The sequence below is a fragment of the Dendrobates tinctorius genome, unplaced genomic scaffold (assembly GCF_039654945.1).
Source record: "Dendrobates tinctorius isolate UK_male_01 unplaced genomic scaffold, ASM3965494v1 ptg000012l, whole genome shotgun sequence".
Classification (NCBI taxonomy): Eukaryota; Metazoa; Chordata; class Amphibia; order Anura; family Dendrobatidae; genus Dendrobates; species Dendrobates tinctorius.
Genome location: NW_027361680.1, coordinates 4694684 through 4716946, shown reverse-complemented (window position 1 = coordinate 4716946; position 22263 = coordinate 4694684). Strand labels below are relative to the sequence as shown.

Sequence of the window (22263 nt, the reverse complement as noted above, 5' to 3'; positions counted from 1 at the left end):
CTACCATTCAGTTTCATCCCATTGCTTCTAGTCTTTCCTTGTGCAAATGAGAATAAAGATGATCCTTCTACAATGTGACAACCCTTGAGATATTTGTAGACAGCTATTAAGTCTCCTCTCAGTCTTCTTTTTTGCAAGCTAAACATTCCCAAATCATGCAACCTTTCCTCATAAGACAGGGTTTGCAGACCGGTCACCATTCTGGTCGCTCTTTTCTGAACTTGCTCCAGTTTGTTTATGTCTTTTTTAAAATGTGGCGCCCAAAACTGGACACAATATTCCAGATGAGGTCTGACCAAAGAGGAGTAGAGGGCAATAATGACTTCACGTGATCTAGACTGTATGCTTCTGTTAATACATCCTAGAATTGCATTTGCCTTTTTTGCTGCTGCATCACACTGTTGACTCATATTCAGTCTGTGATCTATTAGTATACCCAAGTCTTTTTCACATGTGCTGTTGCTTAGCCCTATTCCTCCCATTCTGTATATGCTTTTTTCATTTTTTATTGCCCAGATGTAGTATTTTGCATTTTTCCCTGTTAAAAACCATTCTGTTAGTTGCTGCCCACTGCTCCAGTTTATTTATATCTTTTTGAATCCTCTCTCTTCTCTAGTATTAGCTATCCCTCCTAGCATGAAACAGATCTGTCACACCTGTTGAAGCAGGTGTATTTACGGTACTTGGAAACGCCATGCCAGAACGGTTTCGTCATCTTGATAATGAAGACGAGCATTTTAGGAATACAGCTATAGAAATTAACGGCTCCAGAGTCCAAGTGTGAAAGCTCAACATCTGCAGAGAGGAGGGCCAATGAGGAGCAGGCCAGGCGGACAGGGACAGGTTATGCAGCCATCCTGACATGAGCTTTCAAAGCAAAATCAGCATCTGATCAGGCCAAGATCTATTTAGTAATGTGTGCAGATTGCATTGTGAGATCTGGTGACAGATCTGCACAATAAATCTTCTCAATATGTTCTTGCAGAGCATAAATTATTGCACATTGGATATCAGGAAACTCGAGAGAAAAGGTTGCTAAGCACACTTTCTAAATTATGGTTCCTTGGACGCCAAGATATTTTTAACTAAACTGCCATAAGCAAAGTAAAACATACTGGTAAGTTACATAAAAGAAGTGTTGAATGGCAGGACAGTGTCAGACAGCCGCACTGGGGAACAGGGGAGAAAAGATCGCCAATCCAGACAGATGATTACAGGTCCAAACATGAAAGGTCACGTTTAAAGGTCATAAACACATCTAGTGGAAATGTTCTGCACTTCATAGATTAAACATGCCAATGAAGTCATCCTCATTCTGCACATCATGGCCCAAAACTCACTAGCATCACCCATCTCAGGTGAAAACACATTCTGTTTGAGAACATGGCCGGCCTTCAATTTATCTGAATATTCCTATTCATGGGCAAAGCTACGCAAAATTTCGGATTCTGAACCCATGATGAAAGACACAAAAAAAAAAAAAAATCATAAAAATTCTAACAAGTTACACTCCTACACCAGAGCAAGTAGCTACATTCACTTGTATATACTAAAATAATTCTGCCTTTAATAGCCAACATGTTCAGTGGTATAGAACAGATGAAGCGTTGCCTCTCCGCGGCTGCAGCCTCCGCCGATTAGCTGCAGTGTTGTTGCTATGTCACCACTGCAACCCATCACTGAGCTCAGGCTCCCCACTGATGTAGACAGCGCCGAACTCTGTAATTGGCTGCAGAGCTGTCCACATGATTGCTGACTAGTGGAGGGATCACTGGACCTGAGAAGGTTGAGTAAAAGCTTCATTATTTTATCCATCTCTAAGGGGTGCTTCCCGGCACACATTCAGTGGCACCATCGGGGCTTGCGTCCAAACTCCCAGGAAAACAGGATTCACGTGTATGCGCTGGCACCATTATAGTCTGTAGCCCCGTCGGTATACATGTCCGAATACCGTTTTGCGGGTTTTACAGGCGCATGCCCTGACGAGGCCACCAAATCAATGCCTATATGCAACATGAAAGCACTCTAAGCCTATGTGCTAATAAATATGTGAAATGGGACAAGCTATTTTCACTAGTTTTCTGGCAGAAAAAAAAAGTTTTACATTTCGGTGAACAATTGTTTTGTACCTCTTAGTATATTCAAGGCATTCTACTCTCACAGACTTTTTTTTTAGCCTGGCACATGAAGCAGCAGTCCTAGGAAATACCCACCAAAGAGTACTCTTTACTACCAGACTATCAGTCCGCTATAGAGTAATACAGCCACAGCTAAATGATCATGGAGCAGAGAAAGTTAACACTTATGGTCAGTAATGAAGACCAGCTGTCCAGGAATGGCATGTATGACTCACCTCAAAAAAAGTTTAAAAGTTAATATTAGTTCAAGTTGTTTCAGATGTGTTAAACATTACTGTTTTTATGTTGTTTAAGTCTTCTCAAATTTTTGTGTGTGTATATTTTGACCTCCTCACGGTATCGTGCCTTGTGAAGGCTAGGTTTGAGTAAATCTTTGAAGCACAGAACTACTGTATATTGCCTGGAGTTTCCCCCTTTGAGTAAATCTTTGTAGCACAGAACTACTGTATGTTGCCTGGAGTTTTCCCCCTTTCATGGTCACTTATTGCATTATCAGTGATACATGACTAAACTTAAAAAGGTAAAAACAAAGGTCAAGACCCAAAATTTACTAGCAACAGTAAACTACTACTATACAAAGTATGAATGCCGAAACAGAATCAGTAGAGGGGCCCCTTAGGTCAGAAGACATTCATGATGAATACCAAGATTCCCCAATTCTAATTCGTGAATAACATGATGCTAGAATAAAACCACATCATGTTAGAAAATCTACTTGCTATTATTTGATCCTTTTTCTCAAAAGGAAATAGAAGCCAAACAAATGAATCCACATAATATGGTAGTCGAAAAAAGAGTTCTAAAACAACTAATCAGCCAGTGCGAGATATCATGTTATTAAAAGGGATGTCCACTACTAAGACAATCCGTTCTCGCTCCCCACATTTGCCCCCATTAAAACAAAAAAGCTTTTACTCTCCTCCCTTGCCGGTGCTGTTCCAGCGTGTCGGCACTCGCATTCCTGGGACTCACGATATGGCACGAGCCCTGCACCCAGTCTGCGCTTGTGTCACGGTCCCTGCCTTCGGATGTATAAATATGGCCTGTTTCACACTTCCGTTTTTGTGTCCGCCAAACGGATCCGTTTCCGTTTTTTTGACGGAAACTGATGCAAACGGATCCGTTTTTTTAAAAACGGATCCGTTTTTTTTGACGGATCCGCGGTAACCGTAATGGAAGTCTATGGGACAAAAAAAAACGGATCCTGCAAAAAATGGCGGATCCGTTTTTTTACGGAAAACAACGGATTTTGACGGATTTGAAAAAACGGAAGTGTGAAACAGGCCTAAGGCAGAGAAAGGGAGCAGTGGACTGGGCAGAACATGCCAGGCACATATCCTGAATTGAAGAATGAAAATCGCATACCGTACTTACAATTATACTGGAGAATCCTGATAGTGTGCAGTCGTGTGCTGTAAGGATTCACATAAAGTGACTGTAGGCTTATCAGAAGACCGGATAACCCCTTTAAGTACTAGGTGAAGTCACATTCATTCTAATAATACTATAAAGATTTAGCATTACAGTAAGGCTATGTGCACACGTTGCAGAATTGTCGCGGAAATTCCGCAACTCCCTTCCGCGGGAAATACGCTAGAATTTCGCATGTGTAAGGCTAGTTTCACACTAGCGTTTTGGAGCGCAGCGACGGCCTGCGCACGGCCGCCGCTAAGCCCCGCCCCCTGCCGCGCCCCCGCCGGTAGCTCCGCCCACCGGCGCATGACGCTGCATGCGCCCCCTATCTTTATCACAGGGGGCGCAGGCCGTGCGCAGTATGCGTTTGGCGGCACATGCGTCCTTTTGACGGTGCGCCGCCCTGCGCCAAACGCAACCTGCTGCATTTTGGTTGCGTCGGCGCACCGTCAAAAAGGCGCATGCGCCGCCAAACGCATACTGCGCACGGCCTGCGCCCCCTGTGATAAAGATAGGGGACGCAGGGCGAATGCAGCGTCATGCGCCGGTGGGCGGAGCTACCGGTGGGGGCGCGGCAGGGGGCGGGGCTTAGCGGCGGCCGTGCGCAGAACGTCGCTGCGCTCCAAAACGCTAGTGTGAAACTAGCCCAATTCACTCATATTTCCCGCCTTTTAACTAGCATTTTGCAAGCGTAATTAGCTTGCAGAATGCTAGCGTTTTCCAAGCGATCTGTAGCATCACTTGGAAAACTGATTGACAGGTTGGTCACACTCGTCAAACATCGTGTTTGACAAGTGTGATCAACTTTTTACTATTGAGGCTGCCTATGCAGCATCAGTAGTAAAAGATATAAAGTTAAAAATAATAAAAAAAAATAAAAAATCGTGATATTCTCACCTTCCGGCTTCCCACGCAGCGTCCCCAGGCCTCAGGGATGCTCCTGGCAAGTCCCGGTCCCAGCGATGCCTTGCGACAATGACCTTTGATGACGTCGCGGTCTCGCGATACCGTAGCGGTCTCACGAGATTGCAACGTCAAAGATCATTGTCGCAAGGCATCGCTGGGAACGGGAGTTGCCGGGAGCATCGCTGAGGCCTGGGGATGCTGCTGGGGCCGCCGGAAGGTGAGAATAAGACGATTTTTTATTTTGATTCTTATTTTTACAGGGATATGGTACCCAGAGCCTGGAGAATCTCCTCTCCTCCAGACCCAGGGTACCATCCACACAATTTCCGCTTACTTTGCGCATGGTGGCCATAGCCACATGCGGAAAGTAAGCGGAACAATGTATTCCTATGTGTGCGGAATTCCAGCGATTCCGCACAAAGAATGAGCATGCTGCATATTTTTCCGCGATGCGATTCCGCCGAGGAAAAATACACAGCATTAGCACAGCATATGCGGAATGCCATAGTGCCATAGGATTGCATGAGATGCTTTTTTGGGGGGGGTTTCGCGGCAAAATCGGCCGTTCGAAAACGCCCCGAAAACGCAAAAAAAACGCTACGTGTGCACGCAGCCTAAAACATCTTTTTTTCTTCTGGGATAGGAAAGTGAACAGTATCTCTCGTCTGAAATATTTAACTGTAAGAACACTACTTCTACATTAATTCAATTGGCACAATATTTCAGGCGAGTTGCCAACTATTTTCTGCATTGTAGTAAGCAAAATATGATGACTTTTCCACACTTAAAAAAATGCTTACAATGAATATAAATAGGGTATAGATTCTGCACATGGAACACATTAGTAAGCCAACTGAAAACGCCACATCATAAAACAATGAATACCACTTCCAACTACAAAATATTCTCTGTACCTTCATAGTAACGCATACACACAAGATCCGCATCTACCCCAATTTCATCTATTGGGCGAGAGCTGAACCCAGAACATCACAGGAGACCAGGTCAATGACCTCAAGAGAGCTGGAACCAAAGTCTCAAACATTACCGTTATTAACACACTACGTCGTCATGGATTAAAATCCTGCAGAGCACGCAACGTCCCCCTGCTCATACCAGCACATTTCAAGGCCAATTTTAAGTTCACTAATGACCATCTGGATGATCCAGAGGAAACACGGGAGGTCATGTGGTCAAAATAGAACTTTTTGGTATCCACTCCAGTCGCTGTGTTTGGAGGAAGAAGGATGAGTACAACTCCAAGAATATCGTCTCATCCGTGGTGAGAGAAACATTTTGGGGGTGCTTTTATGCAAAGGGGACAGGAAGACTGCACTGTATTGACTGAAGGATGGATAGGGACATGTATCGCAAAATTCCGGCCAACAACCTCCTTCACTCAGTAAGAGCACTGAAGATGGGTCATGGTTTGGTCTTCCAGCATGACAATGACCCAAAACACACAGCCAGGGCAACTAAAGAGTAGCTTCGTAAAACATTTCAGGGTCCTGGAGTGGCCTAGGTAGTCTCCACACCTGAACAAAATAGAAAATCTTTGGAAGGAGCTGAAACTCAATGTTGCTCAGGGACAGCCCCAAAACCTTAAAGGGAATCTGTCACCTCATTTTTGGCATAGGAGATGCAGACACAGCCATCAGGGGCTTAGCTACAGCATTCTGTAATGCTCTAGATAAGCCACCAATGTAACTGAAAGATAAGAAAAACGAGTTATATTATACTCACAAGGGGGGGCGGTCCGGGGCCTCCCATCTTCTAGGTATGACGTCTCCTTCCTTGCTTCTGCCGCGTCTCCTGCGGAGGTGTAATTCTCTACCCTGTTGAGGGCAGAGCAGAGTACTGCAGTGCGCAGACGCCGGGATTGGTTAGAGAGGTCCGGCACCTGCGCACTGCAGTACTCTGCTCTGCCCTCAACAGGGCAGAGAATTACACCTGCACAGGAGCCGTAACAGAAGCAAGGCGGACGATGTCATAGCTAGAAGATGGGAGGCACGGGACCCTGACCGCGACACTCATCGGACTGTACCGCCCCCCGGGTGAGTATATTATAACTCATTTTTCAGGTTACATCGGGGGCTTTTCTACAGAATTACAGACTGCTGTAGATAAGCCCCTGTTGGCGGTGGCTGCATCTCATATGCCAAAAATGAGGTGACAGATTCCCTTTAAAGATCTGGAGAAGATCTGTATTCGGGAGTGGGTCAAAATCCCTGCTGCAATGTGTGCAAACTTGGTGAAGAACTACAGTAAATGTCTGAACTTTGCAATTGCAAACAAAGATTTCTGTATCAAATATTTACCGTACTTTATGCAATAAAATGCAATTTAATTATGTAAAAATCATACAATGTGATGTTCTGGTTTTTATTTTTAGATTCGTTTCTCAAAGTTGAAGTGTACCTACAATGAAAATTACAGACCTCTACATTCTTTGCAGGTGGAAAAACTTGATAAATCGGCAGTGTATTAAATACTTATTTTCTCCACTATATAACAGTTTTTAAAAAATGGTTGGATGATTTCCTCAGACATGGGATATAGATAATTTAGAGAAAAAAAATAATAAATGGTGTAGCAAGGTTAAATTTGATGGACTTAGGTCTTTTTTCAACCTCTGTAACTACTTAACTATGCATTTTTCCTAGATTTTTTTTTTCTTTTCTTCATTTTTCGTGGAGAAAAGTAGAGACAGCAAGTAAGAGTAAAAGCGCCTAAAAAAAATAAATTAATAGGTAATGGGATATTTCCAAAATGAAGCGAAATTCATCAGTTTTAGGTTAATACATATAACTTTTTTTTTAATAAATCAAAGAACAAACATGGGCAAAAACATTTCCATGACATGTGTCAGGTAGTCAAACTACAGCATGGGAACATCTGAATGTTTGTGATACCAGCAAACTGAGCACCAAGTCAAGAAACTTCTCTGACTGATCTGATAGGATATAAATTAAGCAAACAATCATTGGCCTGCTAAATTATAGCAAGCTTCTATGGAGACAAAATAGAAAACTGGTTGCTTCAGATACATATGCAGATGAAACAAAGCAAATGGTTCGAATTTCACCGTGTATATATATAAATCTTAGGACTCCACATGAAATGATTACCGTACAAGATCATCACTCCGTAGATTCTTCCAAGATTCCCTTTGTAGATGAGGACATCTAGTGACCATAAGGGTGAACGGTTTTCGTTTTCCCCAAATTCAGAGCTTTCTTAATGAAATTGAAAGCATGCAAAATGATCCAAAAGTATAATCAACAGTTTTAGCAATATTTTCAGCAGATGACTGCATGTGTGGCAGAGGATGAAGCAGACACTGCCCAGGGTTCAGGCCTACCATCAAGTGTTCCTGCAATGACTGTACATGAGTCCAGGAGGAATTCTGATCTACTGGCCAGAAAAAGGATACCAGACCATTTCTCCATGCCGCATCTAACATTTCTGTGAGCGGCCCAGTGAGCTTTACCAGCACCTTCTCCGGTAGCCTCCTTCCACAAAACCTGCGTTAAGATGACACAGACCCGAGATGCCTGATGAGAGGGCCTAGACCTTTAACTAAGAGTCGTCCTGTTATCTCAGCCTAAAAACTTCCAAACCAGGGAATTAGAATTGCAATAAATGGTAAAATACTAGATTGTCACCGAGATGGACCTTGTTTTCTGTCCACCTATCCCCAAGTGTCAGACGCGGCTTTTTTTTTTTTAAACGCCTTAATTGCTGGCATGTTAAAGTGCAGTAGTTTTACAGAATGTCCATCAGAGTCTGACATATCCCTCACATGCCTCCGTGCCCCTTCCTCCACCACTGACTGTTTTCTCCTTAGAGAGTACCTGTTTCTGCCTTCATTTTATTCCCACTGCTCCAGAATATAACATAATGCAGAGCAGCCTACAGACATGTCTCCAGAGAGTCCTGTGAGCAATGTCCACTAGCGACATACCAGCGATCCCGACACCGATATCAAGGTGTCAGGATCGCTAGTAAGTCGCTATGTGATCGCTGATGAGCTGTCACACAGACAGCTTCACCAGCGATCAGCACAGCGATGCCGAGCGCCCGGCATCGCTTGCCATCCTGTAAAAAATAGAATCAAAATAAAAAATATAGTTATTCTCACCTTCCAACGTCGTGTTCAGCCATCCTGCCTCTCTCCACGCTCCGGTCCCAGTGATCCTTTGCACGAATGACCGCGAGATGTCACGGTCTCGCGGGATAACAAAGTCTCGCGGTCATTCGTGCAAAGGATCACTGGGACCGGAGCGTGGAGAGAGGCAGGATGGCTGAACGCGACGTCAGAAGGTGAGAATAACTATTTTTTTTATTTTTTTTTTACACCTGATCGCTGGTCTCCCGCTGTCACACACAGCGATGCGTGCTGGCCAGCGGGAGACCAGCGACCAAAGAAATGTCCAGAGGTTTCTTGCAGCGATCAGCGATACCGGCAGGGGGGCCGCTCGCTGATCGCTGTCACACACAGCAATCTTGCTGGTGAGATCGCTGTTGTGTCACAAAAGTTGTGACACAGCAGCGATCTCGCTACCGAGATTGCTTAGTGAGACGGGGCCATTAGTGAGACGGGGCCTTTAAGACCATAAAATTAGCACTAAAAGGGTGTCTATTATTTAAATCCTCCATACAGTTCCAATGTGATACTCCGTGTAATACTCCGAAACAGATAAAAAAAATAAAGGAAAAAACTACCCACTCTAACCTTGTGACAGGTCCTCTTTAAGCACAGCAATTGTGGTCTCTCCAAGTAGAGATAATAGTTCCCTGATGCAAACATCTGAATACAACTGCTTTGGTGGGGGCAACATGACTTCTACAAGCCATCATCAGGTTACTACGGCAGTCACAGTGATTTATATACTAAAGCTGTACCCCCAAAAAGGCTGAAGGAGGCTGGAGTACATCAGTAAGTTCAACTGCAGTATTCTGGTCAATTTCAATCACAAACCAAGTTAGTGATAGGGTGCTATCACACTGCGTTTGTGGGGCCCGTCAGTGCATATGCCTGAACCCCGCCACCCCTCCTGCAAAACAGAGTTTGCATATATGCGACGACGGGCCCATAAATTTCAATGGTGAGAGCAGAGCGAATGTGCGCTCTGACATGCACCATTTTTGGGAGTGTAAGCCTACAGGAGGCAGACACCCAGATGCAGTCTGCCACGTCCGAGTGTCCACCTCCTGTAGGCGTACACTCCTGTAAATGATGCAGAGCTGAGAGCACATTTGCTCTGGCTTCATCATTACAGTCTATGACCTGGACAATGAACACGTCCGAATCCCACTTTGCGGAGAAGGGGGTTTGGATGCACGCCCCGATGGGATCCACAAACACAATGTAAAAGCTTCCTTATACAAATACCATTGTTTCATTAACAAGGAAAATAATACTTTTGGAAGTTCTCAAAACAGATCTGTTTGCAGTTTTCATACTACAAACTGATAGTCCAGGCAAACGTAGAAGTCTCAGATTTACAATGTCAGAACGCCACAGAACACTGCTCTACAGCCAAATTGGTTCAGAGACGAAGACAGATGAACTGAACTAAAGGTTGCAGTGCTGAAAATGAATATGATGCTTAATATTTGCCAAATGGCTTTAATTCTCAAGATCTAGAGGAGATTGTAATTACTTCTGACACCTTTCATGCAGGCTTATAGAAAAATTGCATCTTTATTATTTCATCATTATTTTTGTATGGTTAGCAGCTAGTCTATTACTGCATCTATTTAGTCTATTGAGTCTTCAGTATTCTACCATCTTAGGGTGACCAATCAAAAACTGTCAAGGTAATCCTAGAATAACAGTTGCATCACCTACTTCTATAAATGCGCTCCGTGCAAGATAAACAGTTTTAGGATTTCTTAGCTTAGATTCTTAGCATAGTGACAGGTTTCTATATGTTTTTTCAGATATGCCTCAGTCTTGCATTAACAAATCGTTACGTTTTGCCTTTGTGACGCAAAAGTGACTTCCCTTCATATGTAGCAAAAACTGACTACCATGATAAGGAAAGCCTACAACCTGTACTTTGGCTGCAGAATAGGAGATCAGGACAAAGTTGGTCTCCACACATATGCTGTAATAAATGTCCATCACATCTTAACTAGTGGTTGCATGGGAAGAGGCAATCTTTGCCTTTTGCAGTCCCAGTGATCTGGAGAGAGCCAACTGATCACACTACCAAGTGCCATTTATGCATGCTGCCCCCCTCCATTAGAAAAAGAGTTTCAGGGAAGTGGGTTTTATAGTATCCAAACCTTTCATTTGCAATACGCACATACAGAAGAACCGCCAATTCCAAGCACAAGAAGCATTTTCAGTCAAGTCAAGCGAGTAAGAAAAGGGTGCTTGGTGCCATGAAGCATCTTCCTCTCATGACCCAGAATTTCTGTCAACAACCTCAACTGAACCACACCTTATAAACACAAAGAGGTCGGAACGATCTTGTTAGAGATTTGGATCTGCCCAAGAGTTAAGGCCCTGTTACACACACCAATATTATGAACAATATCGTTGCAACGTCACCAGTTTGGTGACGTTGCAGCGATGTCGAAACGACATTGTTGCGTGTGACATGTAGCAACGATCAATGATCAGTTGGCTGATCGTTAATCATTGCCTAATGGTCTGGGCCATAATTCTATCGTTGGTCTCCCACTGGGCAGCACACATTGCTGCGTGTGACAGCGAGAGACCAACGATCAGCGACGCTGGTATCCAGGGTAAACAGCGGGTAACTAAGAGCCGCGCGGCTCTTAGTTACCCGCTGTTTACCCTGGATACCAGCTTGCTCGCTGGCCCTGATGGCTGGTGAGTCTGTCTATGTAACAGCTCACCAGCGATCAGCTAACTATGTCCCAGCGATCCCATCCACGTCGAATCGTTGGTGGGATTGCTGGGACATTGAAGCGTATAACGGGGCCCTTAGGCTGAGCTCTTAGGTTCCAGGATAAAGCAGTGGAATCTCCTAGCAATGTTCAGATTTCTTGATTCCTTGATAAAGATCTTGTCCAAAGCTTCTTCTTGGAGGGTGATCTTGGGCATGCAACAACATCAATAGTTTAATAGAAGCTCTGAAGATAAGTTATAATCAAGAAGAATAGTGGCTCATTGATTTGTGCAAAACAAGCCTAAAAGCCATCTTGCTGCATGACAATGCGAAACCTTCAATTCCAGTTGGCTATGCAGTCCACATGAAAAACCTATGACAACATGAAACAGCTGTTGAAGTGCCTAAACTATGACCAACATTTGTGGCCCCTCTGTGGAGACTTAAAGGTGGTTGCCCTCATACTTGGTCTCCAGCTTGGATATACTGATGCTTTCTATGTGAGTGGGATAGTCATGGAAGAGAATATCACTGAAATAAAACACAGGCCTCTCCAACATTTCAGCAAAGGAGTAAAAATGTACTGCATCCAGCACCTGTTGAACCACATAAGATTTTAGTACCACCATTTCATATCAAGTTGGGCCTAATGAAGAACTTTGAAAAGGCAATGGATAAAAATACAAGAGTATTCAATATCTCATTAATAAATTTCCGAAGTTGAGTGAAACAAAGATAAAGGAAGGAGTCTTTATTGAGCCTCATACTCCTAAGCTTCTTCAAGATGAGGAGTTTCTTGGTTTGTTGCAGAGCAAAGAAAAGGCTGCATGGATAGCATTCACGTTATTAACTACTTTTTGCGAAACTCAAGATCAGATAATTGAAGAGTTGGTGGAAAATCTAAAAAAAAAAAAAAAAAAAAAACACAAATACAAGGATCTTGGCTGTAACATGTTCTTAAAGCATCATTTCTTAGGCTACGTTCACATTAGCGTCTCTGTACGCAGCATATCATCTGCATGCTCAAACGCATGCATGCATTTTTATATGCATTTGCGCTTTTTCAGAGCATGCGGTCGAATTTTCAACGAATTTTGTAATGCGGCAAATCCCGTTCCAGAATTCCTGTCTCAGACCCTTTTACACAGCAGGGATTTTGCAGGTGGTGAAATAATTTCCTGGATATGATTCGTGTGAAGAATGCATGCAAACGCAAGTCCTTGCGTACCAATGCGTTCCCATAGACAGTAATGCGTCGTTTTGACGCAGTCATCCGCATGCGTATGTCTGCGCGAAATTGATGCCTCAAAAATGCAACATGTTGCGTTCACCACACACCACGAAACAACGCATGTGCATGTCCATGCGTACACAATGTTAAAGATATGTATGCAAGACACATGCGGATCGATAGGCAGGTATACACTGCGCACACATACACTAATGTGAACTGGGCCTTACATTCGCATTTAGACTTTTTCTACCAAACTGTGGAGCAGTGAGTGACAAGCACGATGAGAGATTTCACCAACATAATGCGGCTATGGCGAAAAGATATCAAGGAAAATGGGATCCATCAATGCTTGCAGATTACAGTTGGAATGTTGTAAGACCTGATCCGATGCAGGAGTACAAGAGACAAGCAAAAATGAGGACCAAATTTTGTAGTGAAATTTCTCTGTTTAAATCTCAATAGTCTTTAGACATGTTATTATTTATTGTTATAGCACCATTTATTCCATGGCGCTTTACATGTAAGGAGGGGTATACATAATAAAAACAAGTACAATAATGTTAAACAATACAAGTCATAACTGGTACAGGAGGAGAGAGGACCCTGCCCGCGAAGGCTCACAATCTACAAGGGATGGGTGAGAATACAGTAGGCGAGGGTAGAGCTGGTCATGCAGCGGTTTGGTCGATCGGTGGTTACTGCAGGTTATAGGCTTGTCGGAAGAGGTGGGTCTTCAGGCTCTTTTTGAAGGTTTCGATGGTAGGTGAGCGTCTGATATGTTGTGGTAGAGAGTTCCAGAGTAGGGGTGATGCGCGAGAGAAATCTTGTATGCGATTGTGGGAAGAGGAGATAAGAGGGGAGTAGAGAAGGAGATCTTGTGAGGATCGGAGGTTGCGTGCAGGAAAGTACCGGGAGACGAGGTCACAGATGTATGGAGGAGACAGGATGTGGATGACTTTGTATGTCATGGTTAGGGTTTTGTACTGGAGTCTCTGGGCAATGGGGAGCCAGTGAAGGGATTGACAGAGGGGAGAAGCTGGGGAATAGCGGGGGGACAGGTGGATTAGTCGGGCATTAGAGTTTAGAATAGATTGGAGGGGTGCGAGAGTGTTCGAGGGGAGGCCACTGAACAGGAGGTTGCAGTAGTCAGGGCGAGAGATGATGAGGGCATGGACTAGGGTTTTTGCAGATTTTTGGTTGAGGAATGAACGGATTCGTGAAATATTTTTGAGTTGAAGTCGGCAGGAAGTGGAAAGGGCTTGGATATGTGGTTTGAAGGAGAGATCAGCGCCAATGATTACCCCGAGGCAGCGAGCTTGTGGGACTGGGGAGAGTGGGCAGCCATTTACTGTAATGGATAGGTTCGCTGGGGGGGGGGGGGTCACGTGAGATGGGGGAAAGATGATGAATTCTGTTTTGTCCATGTTAAGTTTCAGAAATCTAGCGGAGAAGGATGAAATAGTGGACAGACATTGAGGGATTCTGGTTAGTAGGGAGGTGATATCTGGTCCAGAGATGTAGATCTGTGTGTCATCAGCATAGAGATGATACTGAAAGCCATGAGATTCTATGAGCTGTCCCAGGCCAAAGGTGTAAATGGAGAAGAGCAGGGGTCCTAGGACTGAACCTTGTGGGACTTCGACAGATAGGGGGTGAGGTGAGGAGGGGGTGAGGTGAGGAGGTGGTGTGTGAGTGGGAGACGCTGAATGTCCGGGCTGTTAGGTATGATGAGATCCAGGATAGGGCCAAGTCTGTGATGCCAAGGGATGAGAGGGTCTGTAATAATAGGGAATGGTCCACTGTGTCAAAGGCAGCCGACAGGTCCAGGAGGAGGACAAATTAGTGTCGCTTGCTCTTGGCGGTTAAGAGGTCATTGGTGACCTTAGTAAGGGCAGTTTCAGTGGAGTGGTGTGACCGGAAGCCAGATTGTAAGCGGTCGAAGAGGGAGCAAGAGAGATGGGAGGACAGTTCAAGGTAGACATGTTGTTCCAGTAGCTTGGAGGCATAGGGGAGAAGTAATATAGGGCGATAGCTAGATACAGAGGATGGGTCAAGAGAGGGCTTTTTGAGGATAGGTGTGATGGAGGCATGTTTAAAGCTTGAGGGGAAAACCCCAGTTGTTAGTGATAGGTTGAAGAGATGGGTTAGGGCTGGGATGAAGACTGTGGTGAAGTTTGGGATGAAGTGGGATGGGATCGGGTCAAGTGCACAGGTGGTGAGATGTGATCTTGAGCGTAGAGTGGAGAGTCGATCTTCTGTAATGGTGGAGAAGTTGGTTTTGGAGGTGGAGGGCTGGGAAGTCGGGAGGAAGGGCTCTGGGGGTTGTCGACCAAAACTGTCTCTGATGTTAACAATCTTCTGCTTGAAAAATGAGGCAAAGTCTTCAGCTGAGATGAGTGGGGAGGGAGGAGGTGCTGGGGACGGAGGAGAGAATTGAAGGTGTTGAATAACTGTTTAGCGTTGTGAGACAGGGAGGATATGAGAGATGAGAAGTAGGTTTGTTTAGCTGTGGCGAGTGTGGTCTTGAAAGTAGTGAGGGACTGTTTGAATGCGATGAAAGTGCTTGTTGGAGTGGGATCTTTTCCATCTGCGCTCAGCAGCCCTGGAAGCTCGCCTCAGTTCTTTGGTCAGGCTGGTGTGCCAGGGCTGTCTGTTGATTTTGCAAGCTTTGGTATGTGTAAGTGGAGCAGCAGATTCCAAAGCTACAGCTATTGTGGTGTTATATAGAGCAGCAGCAGCATCCGCATTGTGTAAGGAACTTATATCTGTGAGAGGGAGGAGGGATTCCGAGAATGAGTGTAGGTCAAGGTGTTTAAGATTTCTGCGAGGGTGTGAAAGTTTGTGGGGTGGGGATTGTAGACATGGAGTGGAGAAGGAAGAGAATGTGAGAAGGTTGTGGTCAGAGAGGAAGAGGTGAGTTAGAGAGGTTAGATAGGGAGCAGAGGCAGGTGAAGATGAGGTCCAGTGTCTGGCCATCTTTGTGGGTGGCTGTAGAAGACCATTGATTGAGGCCGAAGGAGGAAGTGAGAGATAGAAGTTTAGTGGCAGCTGAGAGGGAAGTGTCAATGGGGATATTGAAGTCGCCCATGATGATAGTAGGGATGTCCGCGGAAAGGAAATGAAGTAGCCAGGTGGTGAAGTGGTCAAAGAAGGTGGTGGCTGGCCCTGGGGGGCGGTAGATGACAGCCAGTTGGAGGGGGAGTAGATGCGCACAGAGTGCACCTCAAAGGAAGGGAGGGTAACAGAGGGTGGCAGTGGGATTGGGGTGAAGGAGCAGATATCTGACAGGAGAAAACGAACTCCTCCGCCATGTTTGCTGCTGGGGCGGGGGGTGTGAGAAAGGTGGAAGCCACCATATGAAAGTGCAGCAGGAGAGGCTGTGTCAGAAGGGGTGAGCCAGGTTTCGGTGATGGCGAGGAAGGAAAGTTTGGTAGTAACAAAAAGATCATGGATGTTGGAAAGCTTGTTGCAGACAGAGCGAGTGTTCCACAGAGCTTCTGTTAGTGGGACTGGGGAAGGGGGGGCTGGGTGAGTGGGTATAAGGTTGGAGTGGTTACGGAAGGTTGTGATAGAGCGTGGATGGGAGGTAGAAATGACTGTGGGAATGTGGTGAGGAGGACCAGGATTTGGAGAGATATCACCAGCAGTGAGAAGGAGCAAAGAAAGTGTTAGCAGATGGGAGCAGGATGGGGCTGTCTGTGTTTGGAGACAGAGGAGTGTATGTTAAGGAACAGTTTTGAGGAGGATGTGAGGTGGATGGGGAGGATTGAAGAAGAGATGAACAGTTCCTTACTAGGAGTAGGGATTAGAGGAATTAGCAGAAAGTGAAGGATTATAGGGGTGAAAGTGAAAACAAACAAACATTGTTTACAGTGACTGTGTACAGTTACCTTCAGTTCCCATCTGGTTCAATTCTGGTTTTAATTCTAAAATTTATCTTCACACAGACATGTTTTGGTTATCTGAATTATTGCCAAGTTTCCTCTAATAAATACACGAAAATTGGCATAGCAAAATATCCTGCATCTTTACATGTGCAAAAATAATAAATGTTTCAAAGTTCTGATACTTTAATATATTAATTATATGTAGCAATAAAAGGAAAACTCTTTGATGTCATAGAAACAAGACCCAACTAAAAATTATCATTGAAAGATTTTAATTCAAGAGGTCAAAGTCATTATGAAATGGCTCATTTCATAACTGAACCTGTCAACTTTTGAAAATATGTAGAATAAAAATAATCAGAATATTAAAATAAGCATTTCATGAATCCAGTTATGAAGGAAAGGGATAGACTCCAAGTATATTTCATCTGTGGCCACCCAGCCAAGATCTTAGCAGGAAGGAGGTACATTGAGGAACTGTTAATCAGACTAGGTGGGTGGAGATGGAGTTACGCTTTCACAAAAGGATACACAGCCATTGTGACATGTACGCAATACTTTATCAGGTCTAAGAGCTATTTAGTTATGATTGCACTTTATACTGTGAGGTCTGGTGACATGCTTTTACTAACCCAATCTGAACCTTGTACAGAGGATACCTATAGCAAGTAAGGGAATGTCCTTCATTCAAAAAGGCAGGACAGAATTATTAACCTAAGTTTTATATAAAAAAAAGGTTTTACAAGCGAGTCATAAATCTAGAATTTCTTGTATAATTATATGACCCCAGAAGAACAGCATTACAATATAAAGCACAGAGCCCACAGGAATAATAAAGAGCACGGCAAGAAACGCCTCACAATTTCCACTCTGTCTCCAGCCAACATGTTTCCACATCAGGAGGATGAGGTTAGTGCTTTACAAGTATTAACTCATTAATGCCACGAACACAGGGCAGCAGAATGTAAAGCGTTTACAAGTGCTTAGCCTGAATTTAGGCAGTCTTTAGAGACAACCTGTGCCCTATTGTTAATCATCACAATCTGAGGACGTCTGTCACCTATAAGGCCACGGTCACACGGTCCGTATTTTACCTCAGTATGTGTAAGCCAAAACCAGAAGAAAAGTATAATAGAAACCCGTCCCCACTTCTGTATGTATCACCCACTCCTGGTTATGGCTTACAAATACTGAACGTGTGCACGTGGCCTATGTCATCCATAGAAAACAGTATCTGTTATTCACAAGGAATTCTGCTGGGGAAATGCCTCTGGTGCCGTTAGTCTGAGTCAAGAGGAAAGCAGATGGGCTATGAAATGTGGATTAGATAATATGGCTGCAATACGGTCATGAGGATTAGTGGGGAGACTGCTGCCAATTACATGATTACCTCTTATTTCCATTTTGCTACATACGGTACTTGCATTCTTCAAAAAAAAAAAAAAAAAAAAAACAGTTTGAGCAATTTCTTTTTAGGACTCTGTATTATACCATGTTATTTGTCCTGGAAACAGGAGTATAACCGCTTGTTAATGAGACATGTCCCCATAACAGTCTGACACGGTGCAATCAGTGCGAATTAGGAATAACTATATAGTGAGGCAGATGGAGTCACTTGACTGTGTGGCCTATGGTCCGGCGGTGACGTGTGCGTGCGTAAAGTCATGGATGTGCCCTCAACCCTCTTGTTCTTTTGGAGACTGTAAACTATTTCTAATACCAATAATCACTTTTGATAGTAATACGATTATCACTCAAGAATTTTTGGCGTCAGCTTTTTTGCCTCTTTTCATTTTAATCACCAATGCCTATTTTTCAGATCCTCCCTCATATAGGGAGTTGTTAGGATCTTATATACATACTTCAATTGATTTTGACACTGCCTTAATATGATTTATTACTGTTTATATTTTTGATTGCACACCCTAACCTTCCATAATGTGGAAAGGGTTAAAGAGCGTCTTCATTTATTTTGGGAATCATATATACTAGTAGTGGTTAAGAATGCCATACCAGAAATACCCTTTGTGTTCCATTGCTGCACTCCACCATATCGTGCAGCGGAAGTCACTGTGTCAGTGAAGGTGCAAAGGGTGGAAGCGACAAGTGAACACGCCCGCCCCGGAAGTGACGAGTGCGAGTCAGCGGTGTGTTGCACACTAGCGCGCACCGGAAACGACATCCTTGCTACCTTATCCGGCGGTTTATTTAAATAAACACCCTCTACCGCCGACGTGATGCACCAGACCTCATCTCTCCCATGTGTGATGGGCGTGCAGCCATCATGCTAAAGAACCCCATATCTATTTAAACAGTCTATATCTCCCCTCATGAACTGACTAATGGAAAGCATCAGGAGCTAACCATGGGGACACACTGTGAAGGATCCTATGGAATGTCCTTGTGGTGGGGTAATGTATGGACATTTATGAGAGCCTTCCCCATCCCTATTGGACTAACAGGATCCTGCTAACATTGAAAAATTCTATACATATTATATGTTTATTACTCACCAATGATTGCTGCACTTACTGCAATTGTTAAGAGGGATCTTGCCTGTTGCCTAATTAAAATATTTTCTTTCTTAGGTAATGTACTAAGCCATCCTCCTTTCTTTTCTGCTTGTAATAAAATACTTTTTGCTTGGGATCTGAGGGCAAACAAGAGTTGTACACTGACAGACACTGGCTGTGAGCATTTTCTTGACTCCGATGCATCGTATTTATTTTATTTTAATTTGAATCAATAATGGCAGATTTGGAGATCATTTGCATCTCAACCCAAATTAGCTCTTCTTGGAAGGGGCTACCACAACAAAAAAGAAATGCCCAAAAATGACTGGACACTGCGGACACAGGCACCAGTGTCTGAATTATGTTTCTTTGGGATTTACATGGAAATCCCCATGTACCGTAAGTGCTCAGCGTAGCGCACAGGATTTGAACCAAAGTTTATGTTGATATTTCAGAGGCAGAATAAACAAATAACAGCAGGTCGAGAATGGATTTGTTTTACGACGTTCTTCATGCGGAATAAGTGATCCGACTGTTTTATTCTTTGGGTCTGTGCAATTACAGCGATAACAGATTATATTTTTTTTATGTATTGCTACATTTTACAAATTACGTTTTTTTATATAAAAAAAAGTTTTGTCTTCCTATTTTGAGAGCTACAACTTTTTTTTGTACTTTATGGCCAACAAGGTTATATGAGAGGGTTTACTTTTTACGGGATAAGTTTAAGTTTTCATTGTTACCATTTTAGGGTGAATGACTTTTTGTGATAAAATGTTATTCAGATTCTTCGGACCTAGAATAAACAAAAACCAGCAATTCAGGAATTGGTTTTATTTCTTATGCCATTCATAGTACAATAAAGTGATAAGACACCGTTGTTCAATGGGCCAGAAGGATCGATGACCTGTCATAAGCCATACAGAAGAATATGGAAGTCTCACAAAGACCCCCCACAGGCCACCCCGGACCATGAGAATCTGATTAACTGAAAAGTACAAATAAAGGTTAAACAACAATCACCAGACTGATTTCATCACCAGGTATCACTGTAATCTGTATAACAGCGCCAACCTGACACTGTCTGTACAGTCATGGCCAAAAGTTTTGAGAATGACACAAATATTATATTTTCACATGATCTGCTGGCCTCTGGTTTTTATGTGTGTTTGTCAGATGTTTTTATCACATAGAGAAATATAATTGCAATCATATTATGAGTAACAAAAGGTTATATTGACAGTTAGAATGAGTTAATGCAGCAAGTCAATATTTGCAGTGTTGACCCTTCTTCTTCAGGACCTCAGCAATTCTCCCTGGCATGCTCTCAATCAACTTCTGGATCAAATCCTGACTGATAGCAGTCCATTCTTGCAAAATCAATGCTTTTATTTTGTCTGAATTTGAAGGTTTTTGTTTGTCCACCCGTCTCTTGATGATTGACCACAAGTTCTCAATGGGATTAAGATCTGGGGAGTTTCCAGGCCATGGTCCCAAAATCTCTATGTTTTGTTCCCTGAGCCATTTAGTTATCACCTTTGCTTTATGGCAAGGTGCTCCATCATGTTGAAAAAGGCATTGTTGATCGCCAAACTGCTCTTGGACGGTTGGGAGAAGTTGCTCTTGGAGGACATTCTGGTACCATTCTTTATTCATGGCTGTGTTTTTAGGCAAGACTGAGAGAGAGCCCATTCCCTTGGCTGAGAAGCAACCCCACACGAATGGTTTCAGGATGCTTGACAGTTGGCATGAGACAAGACTGGTGGTAGCGCTCACCTGGTCTTCTCCGAATAAGCCGTTTTCCAGATGTCCCAAACAATCGAAAAGTGGATTCATCAGAGAAAATGACTTTACCCCAGTCCTCAGCAGTCCACTCCCTGTACCTCTTGCAGAATATCAGTCTGTCCATGATGTTTTTCCTGGAGAGAAGTGGCTTCTTTGCTGCCCTCCTTGAGACCAGGCCTTGCTCCAAGAGTCTCCGCCTCACAGTGCGTGCAGATGCACTCACACCTGCCTGCTGCCATTCCTGAGCAAGCTCTGCACTGCTGGTAGCCGATCCCGCAGCTGAAACACTTTTAAGAGACGGTCCTGGCGCTTGCTGGTCTTTCTTGGGCGCCCTGGAGCCTTTTTGGCAACAAGGGAACCTCTCTCCTTGAAGTTCTTGATGATGCGATAGATTGTTGACTGAGGTGCAATCTTTCTAGCTGCGATACTCTTCCCTGTTAGGCCATTTTTGTGCAGTGCAATGATGACTGCACGTGTTTCTTTAGAGATAACCATGGTTAACAGAAGAGAAACAATGATGCCAAGCACCAGCCTCCTTTTAAAGTGTCCAGTGGTGTCATTCTTACTTAATCATGACAGATTGGTCTCCAGCCCTGTCCTCATCAACACCCACAACTGTGTTAATGGAGCAATCACTGAAACGATGTTAGCTGGTCCTTTTAAGGCAGGGCTGCAATGATGTTGAAATGTGTTTTGGGGGATAAAGTTCATTTTCTAGGCAAATATTGACTTTGCAAGCAATTGCTGTTAAGCTGATCACTCTTTATAACATTCTGGAGTATATGCAAATTGCCATTAGAAAAAATGAAGCAGTAGACTTTGTAAAAATTAATATTTGTGTCATTCTCAAAACTTTTGGCCATGACTGTAGTTTGCCAAGCACAATCCTGCTGACAGGTTCACTTTAACCATCAAGATGCCAATATTATGACAAACTCAGGACCAATGCGGCATCATGTCAGCCGTCACATATAGCAGACACCAATGGCATTTTTGCTTTTCAGGGGGTGCTATTCACTTAAACCTCAGTGCTGTGAAAAAGGACACCCTTAATGACCACCGTAAAAAGAAGTATTGGAGTCTGGCAGTTTCCTAGTTTTACTAAAACTTGCACGAGAAGCTGATTCCATTGTCTTAAACTAGATCGTTCCCACATATCGAGTGCATTAGTCTTTGTGCTAAACAGGTCCAGACGCCATACTAGGGACCGACCAGATCACAACTTTTGATACAAAAGTTATTCGATCCAGCTGATGGCCTTATTCCCTTTTCAGAAAGGAAGTGGAAGAAAAAAAAAAAACACACACAAGACAACTAACTAAATTTTGCAGGTATTTCACAACACTGAACAATGAAATTGCAACATCAAGAATGAAAAGTCGTGGAATCATAGAAATCACAGGATGGACAGACATGTTACCGATATGAAAAAAGAGGTTTTAAAAACTTTGTTTCTATTTATTCAGTATTGAGTAAGAACGCCAAGTGCAAATATACACACACTTGCATGCATTGGCTGCC

At 43.6% G+C, this 22263-nt stretch overlaps 1 protein-coding gene across 13 annotated transcripts in view; it reads right to left on the bottom strand.

Annotated features, from left to right (window-relative positions):
* The window catches only part of ATF6 (activating transcription factor 6), a 221644-nt gene that overhangs the window by 109204 nt on the left and 90177 nt on the right, over positions 1-22263 (bottom strand). The window lies entirely within an intron of this gene.